The sequence below is a fragment of the Barbus barbus genome (assembly GCF_936440315.1).
Source record: "Barbus barbus genome assembly, chromosome: 5".
Taxonomy (NCBI): Eukaryota; Metazoa; Chordata; class Actinopteri; order Cypriniformes; family Cyprinidae; genus Barbus; species Barbus barbus.
The window spans coordinates 2,779,237-2,780,000 of record NC_136733.1 but is presented as its reverse complement, the minus strand read 5'-3'; the positions used below and the strand labels follow the sequence as shown (position 1 = coordinate 2,780,000).

Here is a 764-nt window from a genome sequence, read left to right as displayed (position 1 = left end):
TTTTACATAAACTTGGCACGTTAAATGTGATATTTGAATCTAGCTACAAGATCTTTCTATAACAAACATCCATTTTCAGAATGATTAAAGGAAATATTCAATGACCTTATATGGTTTTTGTTCAGAAGAAGACCAGTGATGTCATTTCCTCAACTGAATGATTACCACTCTCAGGTCTGATATACAGTAGCCAGGATGGTGCAAATGTGTTCATTTTGTCCGTTTTCAAAATTAAAGAAGCAAATTTCAATGTGATTGTTTTCTGAAAGGATTGTATGACAAGCCAGTTTGTTTACTGATGTATTTAAAATTTATTTTTTATAATGTTTTCTTTTCCCCCATAGAGTCCTCAGTATCTGTAATCCCTAAAAAAAGTGTTGATTAAACTTTATCTCTTCTCCTGGAATGTGTCTAAAATTGATCTTCAATAAAATAGGAAATAAAAATGAAATTTTTAATGTTGGGATTTTTATGTGTTGTCAATTTATCTTTAGCTATACAGAAAAAAAAGTAATTCTCTCAGAGAAATGTGTTTTTAACAATTAATAATAAAATAAAAATAAAATATTTTTATTTTAAAAACACAATTTTTTAATTATAAATAATAATATGATAAAATAATGGCCCCTTAGTACCAATTGTAGTACCAAAAAAGTTGTGTAGTTTTGTCTCATATTCATCTTTTAATCATATTTGCAAATGTCTTGACTCCACAGCAAACAGAGCAATTTTTTTCTTTACTGTTCCAATACTTATGGAGGGCA

At 27.7% G+C, this 764-nt stretch overlaps 1 protein-coding gene across 1 annotated transcript in view; it reads left to right on the top strand.

Annotated features, from left to right (window-relative positions):
* Nucleotides 1–464, top strand: part of LOC306869811 (tenascin-like) — a gene marked incomplete at its 5' end in the record, with an annotated part of 44,183 nt that extends 43,719 nt beyond the window's left edge. The window contains one exon of the mRNA XM_079416728.1: nt 1–464. This exon is cut by the window's left edge and continues 311 nt beyond it.
* Between the last annotated feature and the right edge of the window lie 300 nt (nt 465–764).